A 13,015-nucleotide genomic window follows, 5' to 3' on the forward strand; every position below is an offset into this window, starting at 1 on the left:
ACTCCTGCAATGTATTTTGAAATCAACCGCAGATGCATAACTATGTACACACACGGCAATCACATTTGGAGTAGCTCTCAACGTTCATTTTGTGCGGGAACAAAGCAACATCGAAGTGTGGATCAGCGTCAAATTGCTGATAGTGTATCGCAGTGACGATTTCAGTCACATCGTCGACATCGCATTGTCGTTTATCCAGAAGATTATCAAAAGTCAGGATCGGCATGGATCTTCACCGGAGTCAATTCTATCTCGGTTCAAACTTAAAAATTCACACTGCTGCGTGGAAGTTAGTACGTGCCACTACCCATGCAAATCTTAGCCACCAACGCGTGCATCAATGTCAAAAACAATGATGACTTCTGTCTAGTGTGGGCCATCCTTTCCGCATTACATCCAGCCGAGGACAATGGCAATCGTGGTGAACCCCATGTTGATATCCCCCACAGCCTCACAACTCAGCATCAATATACTGTATATCCAAAACTATTTCGTGTGCGTCAAAGACCGTAGCAGGTTATGTCGATCTCGGTACAAGCAACATAAAAATCGTGAGTATATCTGCTATCGCTGCTTACAGTGCTTTCATGAACAGCAACGACTGCACGACCACGTCACGTCTGAAACACTACAGTTCGAAAACCACTACAAAAACTACGCGATTCCCGAAAAAGTACAAGGACCTTCTCCTGATCCAGTCCATTCTTTCACTTAAGCGGAACACATGCATGTACCGTGCTCGATAGGCTATTAAATCTGCTGTTCCGGTGATGAACATATGTCTTCACGGTATCGACAACAACGCGGTGAGGATTGGTTCTTTGAGCAACTTGTAGTTGAATGGAAACGCATCAACATTCTCCGGAAAAATCCAAAACCGATCATTCCACTCACATCGTTACAACTGCGACAGCCTAAATCATCTCAACAATGCCTTATCTGCGACGAGTACTTTATAAGCCACATAAAAATGTCAGAGACCATTGCCATATCACTGGTCACTATCGAGGAGCTGCTCATGCTGACTGTAATCTATGGTTCAAAGATCCAGACTTTCTACCGGTGATCGCGCATAATCTGCGAAGATAAGATGGACATTTCAACATTATAGCACTCAGTCAACCCCGCATCAAGACGCTTCTCGCAGAGGTTGGTTTCTGCCCCATCAAATGCATCCCAATAATTTTGAGAAGTACATATTGTTCACAATTAGACCTTTTCCATTCATCGATTCGTTTCAGTTCATGGTTTCGTCGCTGAAAGAACTCGCTGAAACCTACGGTAAATTCACATACCTAGAGAAATAATTTGGACCCCATGCCAATCTACTCCAGTGAAAAGGAGTTGATCCATATGAATACATCGATGGGTTGTCGAGATTTGATGAAACCTCGTTACCGCCCATTGACACCTTCTATTAGCACTTACGTCTCTCCGATATCGCTGATGAGAAATGCCTATAAACTAACAAGATATGGAACGACTTCCGAGATTATCACGACTTGTACTTGAACACGAAGGTACTCCTGCTCACGGATGTCTTTGGATCATTACCAACTCGAACCGCTCTGGTGTTTCTCTTTTCCTGGCCTCTCCTGGGATGCCCTTCTTAAGACGAGTCAAGCTAAGATTGAACTCTTTACCAATCCGGACATGTTCATGTTCACCGACCAAAAACACGCCTTCGCTAGCAAGAAATACATGAAACACTACGATCCCATAAAATCATCCACGTACATTCTCTACCTCAATGTCAACAATCTCAACCCGAGATTTTCAATTGATCACTGGAGAACAGCAACTTGAGGAAATACAAGCCGGATAGGATGAGGGACATGGCTATTTCGTCGAAGTTGATATCCTTTACACTAGTACCCAATCTCAAACTTTGACGAAGAACTCGTAGCGATCGAATCCAGAAAACACATCTCAAGACAAACCCATCTACATTTGCGCAGCCGTTCTCGAACTCACCCAAATGATCATGCTCGAGTTTCATTATTTCTACATCAAACAACAATACGGAGACAAATTCATACTGTTCATGACCGATACCAATTCATAGATAGATGAAATTAGCACCGACGACGTCTACGCGGATCTGTATCAACATCGAGACCTGTTTGATCTTAGCGATTATCCTGAAACAAGTCCATGCTACTGCAAAGATAATAAAATGGAACTTGTAAAGTTCAAAGATGAAACCTGTGGGATACCCATCACATAAATGATAGAAACTGGTTCCAAAATGTACTGCCAAATACTCATGATGATTCCATCAGGAAAAATGCAAAAGGCGTCAACAAGCTCGTCATTGGTCACATCGCCACTATCGATCACTACAGTCACTTCAAGGACATCTACACTACTATTCCATGAGAACTTTCCGATCACAACGACATAACATATCCGCCATGCTCATCAACAAAAAGGACTATGTCCCTTTGATCATAAGCGTTACTCCACGGATAGTATTCATACACCCGCACACGGACATTATCGCAAGAAAAAGTAAACCACATACAAGGAAACACTCTTTATCACGCAGTGAGCTAGAAACCCCATAACCTAGTAGTAAATAGACCTAAGATGGGGCTCTCTCGACCATTTTTTATTAGTCAATGATAAAAGTGAGTCAAAACTCCCATTTTTAAATAACTCTACTATGTCCTAGAAATGTAACACAAGCACGCCAACACTCACATATGGTTAAATTAATTCTCAAATTTGCAGCCGTGAGTCTGTCAAGGAATTTCCAAATTGTCTGTAAGTAATCTTTCCAGGTGTCTTTGTAGATGGTGACAACATCCATGTAAGTATCACAACTAACTAGACAAGATGTAGTCATGTTCTTTAAACATTGAAAACTAGAAGTCGAACCTTTCATCCCAAACGGCATCACTTTATACCGATCCAGTCCATATGGAATCTGGAATGCCGAAATTTCATATGCCCTATCCGTTAGATCAACTTGCGAGGCATATTTTACATTTCCAATTTTGTCAATGCAGCCATAGATTGTTGGTAATGGATATTATTCTGTTTTGGTCACACTATTCACATTTATATAGTCAGTGCTCATGCAGAAAGTATCATCTGGTTTCTGTACAAGTAGACATAGTGATCTGCAATCACATATATTTGGTTCTATGAAATTATTCTCGACCAAAACCAGAATTTCTTTGTTCAAACATAACTGTTTACGATGGTTCGTCCTGTACAGACGCTGTTTCACAGGTGTAGAATCTATAATTTCAACGTCATGGCAGATTGTATTTGTTCGTGTAGGAACATCTGGCATCAAGTTCTTATATTCAAGTAAGTTTTGTTTTAGTTAATTATTTTCTTGTTGCAGATGATGTGAAAGTTTTTGGTCAAGCTTATTCATAATTTTTTAATTCCGAAGATTTGTTACACCAAATTTACCACAGTCCGATTGCATTTCACCTCATAAATCTTAAGCATGTTGAATAGGTACAACTAAATAGACTGCACGATTAACAAGACTATCTCTATAAATAACTCCCGTTAAACTATTGATGTGGCAAAATTATTTTTCGTTTCGACTCCGAGGGGTATTAATGATTTAATCTAGATCACTTACACATTCTTTTCAACTGTGTAGGGACCATAGTACTTAGCTTGACTAGGATTTATAGGTAAATGCAAGAGAGCCATAACTTTATCACCAGTTGGGAAATTTATTTCCTTTGTATGTTTTTCTTTGCATTCTCCAATATCTTAATTTCATTTTTGACTGAGTAGAGTGCAAATTAGTTCTTGCAACCTCATGAGCCTTTGACATCTAATATTTGAAATTAGAAACATAGTCGAGAAAATTAGAGTCTATATCTTCATTTGAAAGAATTAGTCTACGTACATTATTTCCAAATACTAGATCAACAGGACTAAACCCGAATGAGTATTGAACTTACGTCCCAACAGCAAACAACAGTAAATGAACACATTTATCCCAATGTTATCCAGTATTAAAATAATATGACCAAATCAAATTTCGATGAATTTTGTTTTAAGCCCCTTTGTTTTCTGGGTGATAGACAGAAGACGAGAGATGCAGAATTCATACATACCCTGTTAAAAAGTTCCAGACATAAAATTTGACCCTTATACACATTGGAGATTTGGGCAGGCCAAATTGAGTAAACATGTTTATCAAAGCTTTTACTATGGTTTTAGTTTTAATTTTCCTCAAAGGAATTACCTCTGGGAAACTTGTAGACTCAAACGTTATGGTCAACACGATTTGGTTGCCTGGCTTTGTTTTAGGTAATGGACGTAACACGTTCTACCATTATCATAATAAACAGTTCGTCAAATGCAGGAATAGGTTGCAGATAAGCCTTAGCTATCGTCTGATTGGGTCTTCTTTCTATTTCCCATGTGTGACAAGATCTGCATTAACAAATATCACTTGTAATATTTGGCCAATAGAACTGATTCAAAATCTTGTGATAAGCATTAGTCATCATTAAATAATCATCCAAAGGAGTTTCATGGGCAAAACGAAGATTCTAGTATCGAAGCGACTTTGGAGCTACAATTTGATAACAAAATGATCACTCGTCACCAGAAGGTACCTCAAGTGGACTTGATTTTCTTGTAAGGTAAGGTAATGCGGGTAATTTTAAGGCACCTCTTCCAGCCTCTTCGTCACGCTGCGAATGTGAGAAATATGACCCTCAACAGGGAATCAGTGGGCAGCCGATATTGCACTGCTTGTGAGAAGCGCACATGTCTACGCAGGTCGGTATCTACAGCGGCAAATGCATCCTCATCTGTTGATTTGCCTCTCACCTGTCAACCACGGGACTTACTGGTATTTGGTGGGGTGATAGGGTGAGGGGGAAAATGTCTTCACCTTGTTCATGAGTTCGAGTCGAGTGAGGAAGAGTTGCATAGGGCCAACCTCACTCTCATATATCCGAACACAGTGGCTCCATGACGATGTCGACAGGCCTCTAGACGATCCTGAATGCAGTAGATGGCCATCATGTCCTTCTGCATCTGAGCCGATGCCTGCGCTGTCCATATTACTCTTACCATTTGTCTCAGCCGCCTGATCCGCCAGAGAAGACTTTCCAGGGACACCTGTGTAACAGTCACGGGCAGTATAATCAGTTTACTGTGTTGTAAACCAGAAACAATTGATGCGAATCTGAGAACTGGACATACTTCAGAGACGATATTTGCAAATTTCATCTAAAACTTTCCGCCCTACCACACGAAAACATAATAATTTGTTTCATGAGGATGATATTTTCATACCAAGAGTACTGAACGAGAAACCTAGGCTTCAAAGGACCTAGTTTGAAGACAGCACTTAATCACTCAAGAAGGCAGGCTTCAACATCATCAAGAGGACTTTCAAATGCAAGCTCAGAGAGCAAGACTCACGGCAAAGCAGCAAGGCAGATGAGATTCACCCATACGAAAACAGGAATGAAAAGATGAACTTCTATGATACCTTGAGAAATAAGAGATTAGTTGCACCGCCATCATTTATCTCATTAGTATTCGAGCATGTTTCATATCATCTGAATCAATAACTATACAATGACGTAAACACATGGGGAAAGATGTCGTCTTTTCTACATCTTCGTTCAATATGAATCCATTGGTGTATGTAAACTTTGAAGTTCCGTGCAACGTTGAATCCACTTTATGTGATGCATAACATTTTTAACAAAAGTCACTATAGTCTCTGCGAAGATCCATACAATATAAGCAAATGCATTTTTAAGCCAATTCAAGATAGCAGACTAGGAATTTTAAGTGTACTTATGCTAAACATTAAGTTATATACATTCCCAATATTCTCATTAATATATCTCGCTTTGAAAAATACCGTTTGATATTCATGTATAATTTTAGGGACTACAGTTCTGATCATATTTACCGTGCAAGCAGAGTAATATTATATGACACATATAGAAGGGGAATTGATCAACCTGTTAAGATAGGTTGATTCGTCATGTCATCTTTTGTTACGCATATTACGACATTATTTCTGGTTGGAAAATGTTATCCAATATATATCCAAAAGAAAATGTAAAATTCCTTTCTAAAAACCATTCAGGTCCTGTGCCTTCTTAATTGACATGTTTCATGTATTATTAGCGGCTTCAAGATAGAATATATGATTATTTATTAAATCATTGTAACTATTGTTTAAATTCCGGAATATAAGAAAATCAAAAGAGCAACAGTACATTTTCGCATTGTTTCTTCTGAGATTTTTCTTACAGATCGATCATTTTGGACACGTTCACAAAGGTTCACAACAAAAGTTAAAAACATTTCGAGCGAAACAAACGTTCCAAATTCACAATAGAACACATGTTCAGATATCACCAATCCACAATGCCCATGTACTCAGAGCAGTGGTCACCGACACCGATGTTACTGGTGAGCATACTCAACTCTACATCTTCACGTTTAAACGGTTAATTCAAAACAGAACAACGACACTGCTGACTTAATCACTTTTGATCAAGTGTTGGAACCACCCACCAAAACGAAAAACATAAACAATAAACCGATCCCACCAACAGCAGCTGAATAAATGCCCGTAGCTGTCCGTAACAATAACAATCTAATCTATGTAATAGCATAATAGCATCAGCTACAACCAACCTCAATAAATACACTCCACCGCAACAATCCAAAGTCATACTGCCATAAAACACAGTAATGTGATCAAAGCACTCATATATAAGCCTTTCAAAAAGCATTTAGCTTGGAAAGGGCATAACTGATCAAGTCTCGAGAAGTTATCTACATTATATTGTACCGTGTAAATGAACTCTGAAGAAATATTACAAAACATGCCGAAAACATATAAAATACAAAATGTATTATAATTCGATAGCTGATATAATTTTGCGGTCTGTTTATCAAGTATTAGAAATCATGTATTTCTTCAATTGACGTAAATACTAGTTGTTCTGTCGGCCCCGAGTGGCCGAGTTGTCTAAAGCGCTCACCGTTACGGATCATTGCAATCGCACCTCTGTCTGAGTGGGTTCGAGTCTCGGGTTCGGCCAGTGCTGGTATTTGAGAAAGCTTGCCAGTAGCTTCTTGTGGGTCGGTGGTTTTTTCCGGGGGTTTTCCGGGTTCTTCATCTACCATTTATACTGGCCGCCATGTATAGCCTATCTTGTGCTGAAAATGGCGTTAAACCCTACAACAACAACAACATCTATTTGTTCTAAATCAACAACAAAAAGGTTTGCATTACTATCTGCATTACTTTAAACACACGTGCATCCGTGCCCCACCATCTCACAAACTAAATACTTGGAAAACATTTTTTGTCACAGATGCTCCACTTTACTGTTCGAAAAAGCTCGTAAGGATGGATTTAATAACAGCTAATTTCGGAACATTAATATCAATGCAAGTATACATAGTTGTCTCACAGTGTTCAAAATAGACCCACCGATCGAAACAACCTCTGACCTCCAATCATCTCACTTGTTGGTTCTTACTTTTTCAGATTTAGAATATTTTAAAACACATCTACCAATGTCGAAATGTGCATTCATTGCTGCATTATGCATAGGGCTACATGTCAAACAAGTCTGCATGTGACTGATTATCCTCGTGATTTTTATCCACTCTCTGTGAAGGGAAGTATTATTTTCGCTTCGTTGTGTAGATTGATCTGATGGTTAACCATTCATTCAAATATGTTTGTATTATCTCTTTGTCATATTTAGCTTGTTCATATACATGATAGATATTCTTGTAATCAGCCAGACCTTTGCGTAAAATTACGAACAGAAACTACACACAAAATATTTTTTCTCCAAGTGCAGAACAAATTTAAATTATTGCACAAGTCCAATACGTAGTTATATCGCCATTAAACTCGCGTCAGCCGAATCAAGCACGTTAGGTCAGATGTACAGTTCTCGTAGTATTGAATGAGGAATGCAAATATAGTGTATCGACTTTTGTTAGTTAATTTTTGTCCAGCACTGTAATAATTCTTGCTCCCAATAATTTGATCGCTTATGAACGTTCAAATGCAATTGCATACTGATTTTAAACCATGACTTAAAAGGTGTAGGAGACGCTACCTGTACAGACAGCACCTAAATAATGTAAAACCCCGAAGGCAGAATAAGACCCCTGGTATCAAATATTTTTTTTTTATATATAAAATATTTGACAAGTTAAAAGAGTAAGAACGATGTTGTAAATTTGTGCGTACAAGTCTTATGTAAAGATAAAGCAGTCAAGAAGCGCAATGGTGATATGCAATCAAGTATGTGAACTCAATATATTATTGTTCAATTTTAGAGGGCAGCAAAACCAATCAAGGTATGGAATGCAGTGTTGGCACGGGTGGAAATGTCAACAATATCTGGGCTAATGAAGAATCACCGAATTACAAAAAGCAGCATCAAACGACATACAAATGCATGCAAGCAGAAAACGAGGCTGGAAAATATTAACTGCGGAAATGCAGTGACATAAACTAAACGCATCAGAATCCGAAACAAAAACAACTTAAAATCGGTGTTGTCAGATAATGAAGTCAGTGTTCAAGACTATCTACTGTGCTACAAAAGTGGAACTCCCTTCTGTCACACCTAAAGCTTGGCTAAACCTACAAAGTTTTGAGGGAATTAATATTTCTTTAGCAACATTAGCTACAACAATATCACTGGCATTCAAAGATGCATGCTAGTCGATATAAATATATCTTTGCTTGATGACTGACGTGCCAATCTTCTTATTGATCTGCCTTGTCCCAGTCTTCATTGAAATAAAGAGAAAAAAGAAATTTTGCGATAAAGAAATTTGATACGTTCGTGATCCGCTACAAAACCCCTGGTTAAAAAGGAACAATGACTAAACACAGGTGACGGTCTCATGCGTATATAACTTATTTCATAAAACATTCACTAAATACCCTCATGTGTCCTAATATGTCTTGCGAACGATTGTGTATAGAAACTGGAAATGTTTTGTCTCTCTAAATGCCGTATTAAGACGCATGTAATGCAGTCTTTGGTAAGTAAGGGAAATGGTATCCCGTATTTCATCTTACCTTGCACTTTAAATATCATTAGCTTGAGAACAAAATCGCAATTTAAAGCTTATTTACCCACAGTGAATTGCACAGGAATGCATAATTTGCTTGAACACCGTTTCATATTATGAGTGCTTTGAGGAATATGAAAATAATTGTCAGTCAGTCAGTCATACATACATACATACATACATAAGTACATTACTTAGATACAAGTATGTTTTATTATGCACATGTTCAATGATACATCCATGGATACAAATATGCATACATACGCCTCAAGAATATTTCTCGATCATCGTCCCGTATATCTACATGCTATATTATCAGATATTGAAAGTGATTAAATATTGGTTGTTGTGGGATGTAAAAACGAACGAGATCATGCATTAACATGAAGGTAGCCTGAGAAGAGAAGCAAATTTCCCAGTTGGTCACATTGATTTCGGGATGTAGGGTAAACCATACTAGTCATTTATTCAAATACAGCAAAGCAATATAGATTGCGTGTATATAGAATACAGGTCGTCTACATGACTCACTTAAAAAGCAATATCTTGTTACAGATATAATACTGTATAAACAGAGCAATGTTATCCCTGGAAGTAATAACGAAAGTAAAGTTCTATATATTTATGCTTTATGTTGGGATATAACTAACTTTGGATTACTTGGGAATGAAGGTAGGAGTCTCTTTTTTCTGCATAATACAATCTTGGCAGATAAACTGCTGAAAGGAAAATATCTTTTCCTACTTGCATTAGTTTCGCTTTTCATTATCTCTGCCCTTAAAATACTGCTTATTTTGTTGTAAATGTTTTCTCATACTTAATAGATAAATTTAGTTTCTCTACTAATTATTGTTTTTACTATTAAACCATTACTTCTCTCCGAAGAAAAGCATCATGGTCTAACCTTGGTTGAAGTTTACGTTTAATGAAAATCCTCCGATTTGGTTGGGTTCTGTTTATCCAAATTTTCAGTTTCTTCAAAGAAATTCATCACAGTAATCATACTTGATGGATTAATAATTATAAGTTATACCGCCGAACAATATACTCTGTGATAAGTATACTAAAGTACATGTTTACAAACAGTTACATTATGACTGCATGTCATGCACATGCTACAGCTCGTAATATGAGTACTTTATTCAAATTCTTTTTTCAAACTCTTTGTAACATTCTTTTCGTTTTCATGACGTTTCATAATCACATAATCAAAGGAAAACAAATTTATTTTTGTTTCGCTGATTTACATTTATACCGCCTTGTATGCAAAATGGAACATATTCTTTACATTTATGTACATATTAACTCCATTTACCTAACTTGACCTTGCTATATAAAAGGACCAAAAATTCACTTTGAGACGAGGTCTTTAATGTGGGTCCTCTTCAAAGCAGGTCATAATTACTTTATATATAAATTGAAGAAACGATAGTGTCCTTTTAATTGATCCGAATACTTAATATCCTCCATTTTGCTTGGATTGTCACGGAAGAATAGAAAGTGACTTACCAACAGAAGCTTTATTTAAGTGAATCTCCAAAGCGGCATTTAACGCTGAGAGAACCATGATATTTTGTTAACATTTCTTCTTTCGGTTTCATTTTCCAGCAACTACACTTACGTTTATATATTCGTTTCAGATTGCTGTTTGCGTAGCAACGCGTGCCATTATATATTTAATATATTATATTTTGTTGTAAAAAATTGTAAATATTAATTAATTATATGTTTTTGTATCACAGTCAATAAGTTGACAGTCCTTTTATAATATGCAATATTGCTGCTTCTGTATAACTATCACTTCAATAATTATCAATATATTGCAAGTTAAAATCAATATAAACCTGACTTCGGCTAGACAAAAGGGGTGTTGGAAAGAAATATGAGGATAACACACACACACACACACACACACACAGAAAGGAATAAATAAACAAATTATATGCAACATAGAAATATTGTATGCGTATTAAATTGCTCAAACAACAGATTTTTAATATTAAAATAAGCTGATACTAAATATAGTTGTCAGGGGGACAAAGAGAAGTTTGCAAGACAAGGCAAATCTTTAACACAAAATGCGTATATTAGATGAAGAACTATTTACAATATTATACAAAATCAATCATCTGTGTTTCGTTTGTTTTCGTTTTTACAGCACCGCAGCACAATTAGATTGTTTCAGTGCTGTGGCAATTAGACCAGGTTAGATTCAAGCTTGCACAATTTCATTCGATGGTCCAGCTTGCTATCCACTGCGCCACTGCGGATCACAAAATCAATTAAAGAGAGAGGACAATTTTGAAAGGTATAGTATATTAAAGAGAAAACTGTATCTCTTTCCGCGATAAATTAATAGATAGTAAATAATTCAGCAAGAAACATAAAAGATCAAAATGTAAGAAAACTAAAAAGTGTATCAGGGACAGGAACCGTTGAATCTTTTAAAAATTAAAAAATATAGTAGTCAAACGCCACGATGACACATTTTGTATATTAGAAAGTACGTCTAAACCTGCCAAAATACTTTATTCTATTTGACAAGTGATATATTAGTAATTTTTTATAAAATTTCGGGTTAATTATCACCAAACCTCACAGTTGTCAAAAGAAAGAAATAAGTACACGAACTAAAAGAAATATTTTTAAAACAGTTTATTTTAAAATAATAATGGGTTACTTAGATGCTGAAGCTAGGTAATCCAAATTTATGATGCCTATCTGATCAATGTCTGTCTGTACAACATATTGTACATGCTGATATCGTCAACAAAAGGAATAAAATATGCAACAATAGTCTTCATACACTGGTCAACAGTGAAATCATTACTGACTTGAAAAGGCCCTAATCTGTAGTATTTTGGTGTGCCGAACACGAATATAACCGTGAAAAATTTGTATTGGCTCTCGTTTTGAAGATATTCATATACCTCATTTTCTATGTTTCACTGTGTAAATTTCTCCAGTAGGACTGCAGCAACATCCGGAATAATGATGTAACATTGCATAATACCATCATGCTCACATCATCCACAGTTGATTGCATCATTTTCTGATGCAATGCAATACTAATGCCATGCGGCTGCTGAAGTAAGTTGACGTCAGCAGTGTACTATACATGTGTAGGCCTATTATACTAATGCCAGGCGGCTGCTGAAGCTGACGTAAGCAGTGTACTATATAAAGCCCAATCAGATAGGTTCAGCATTTAAAATATTTTAGACGTTGTGCGAGACAGTTCAAGCTACTGTTACATAAAACTTATTATTTTATCCATTTACGTACAATAAAGAACAGTAATGCCTCGAAAGTGTGTTAATACCGCGGACAATTTTTGCTATATTTGTGGGGAAGTGACATTTGCCAACCAGAAGAAAAGTATCAATTCTCAAGTGAAGAAGGCATATCATCTTTACTTCGGATGCAAGGTTGGTGACCAAGACAAGCCTTGGGCTCCGCATATATGCTGTGCTACATGTACAACACAGCTTTCACAGTGGTTGAATTGCAAAAGGTCATCAATGCCGTTTGCAGTCCCAATGGTGTGGAGAGAGCCAAGCAACCACCAAAATGACTGTTACTTCTGCTTGGTTCCTCCTCTTTCCGGCGGAATAACGAAGCGAAAGAAGTCGAGAATAGTCTACCCAAACATTCCGTCTGCATTGAGACCAGTTCCACATGGTGAGGGACTTCCTATTCCAGAACCTCCAGCAGAATATTCTCTTGATTCATCTGACGAAGACAAAGGTGAGTCGACCTGTTCTTCTCCTGGTCCATCAGCATGCAGTGATCCAGATTTTCACTGTGGTGCATCATCAACCCCACACAGAATAACACAGGAAGAACTAAATGACCTGATTCGTGATTTGGACTTATCAAAGAACAAGGCAGAATTGCTAGGATCAAGACTCCAACAATGGAATCTTCTAGAAGAAGATGTCAC

The 13,015-nt window shown here is 37.2% G+C and overlaps 1 protein-coding gene across 2 annotated transcripts in view; it reads left to right on the top strand.

The window, feature by feature from the left end:
- Positions 1 to 13,015, top strand: part of LOC149798484 (uncharacterized) — a 54,849-nt gene that overhangs the window by 23,856 nt on the left and 17,978 nt on the right. Inside the window, exon 2 of one of the 2 annotated variants that reach the window (XM_089963680.1) lies at positions 11,231 to 11,380. The exons of the other annotated variant lie outside the window; for it this stretch is intronic. The gene's annotated coding sequence lies outside the window, so the exon portion shown is untranslated. The remainder of the gene's footprint in view (positions 1 to 11,230; positions 11,381 to 13,015) is intronic. 2 annotated transcript variants of the gene reach the window in all.

This window comes from Sinohyriopsis cumingii, chromosome 6, assembly GCF_028554795.1.
Source record: "Sinohyriopsis cumingii isolate HCF-2022 chromosome 6, ASM2855479v2, whole genome shotgun sequence".
NCBI classification, from domain to species: Eukaryota; Metazoa; Mollusca; class Bivalvia; order Unionida; family Unionidae; genus Sinohyriopsis; species Sinohyriopsis cumingii.